At 40.4% G+C, this 582-nt stretch overlaps 1 protein-coding gene across 3 annotated transcripts in view; it reads right to left on the bottom strand.

The window, feature by feature from the left end:
* The window catches only part of Ice2 (interactor of little elongation complex ELL subunit 2), a 37,937-nt gene that overhangs the window by 14,590 nt on the left and 22,765 nt on the right, over positions 1–582 (bottom strand). The window lies entirely within an intron of this gene.

Raw genomic sequence — 582 nt, 5'->3', positions numbered from 1 at the left:
GCTTTGTAGACAATTTTTTTTTGGTGGGTGGGGTGGAGGGGGTAGCCTTTTTGGGACAGGGGCTGTAGCCCAGGCTGGCCTGGAACTTACTATGTACAGCAGCTGGCTTCAACTTCTGACAATCCTTCTGCCTCAGCCTCCCAAGTGCTGGGATTATTATTCAGCAGAGTTTTGTTGAAGAAATAAGGTATCAACAACAACATAAAACTGAAGAATTAAGAAAAAATCAGAGATGATATTCTTGAACACCAGGAGTTAGCTTTGCAAACTTGAAAACCTTGTCAGAACAAGCTGGCTCGTAGGGAAGAAATATTGCAAGGATACATTCTGAAATGACTGTTTTTCAAACCAGTGTGGATACTAACTTCCCTCTAAAATTCCTTACAAGATTCCCAGACATCATCCCTCAAGTCTTCTCACCTATTTACTGAGTTTCTGTGGTGCTAACATTTAAGAAAGAGAAATGGGACATAATTCCAGGAGCATACATTATAGAATGGGAATTATACCATTTGTACTAAACCACCACATATAATGAACAACAGATGCAAGGGACAAGCACTCCTTGAAAAACTTTCAAGC

The sequence above is a fragment of the Cricetulus griseus genome, chromosome 4 (assembly GCF_003668045.3).
Source record: "Cricetulus griseus strain 17A/GY chromosome 4, alternate assembly CriGri-PICRH-1.0, whole genome shotgun sequence".
NCBI classification, from domain to species: Eukaryota; Metazoa; Chordata; class Mammalia; order Rodentia; family Cricetidae; genus Cricetulus; species Cricetulus griseus.
The sequence above is the reverse complement of the archived record's forward strand: the minus strand, read 5'-3'. Positions and strand labels throughout refer to the sequence as shown.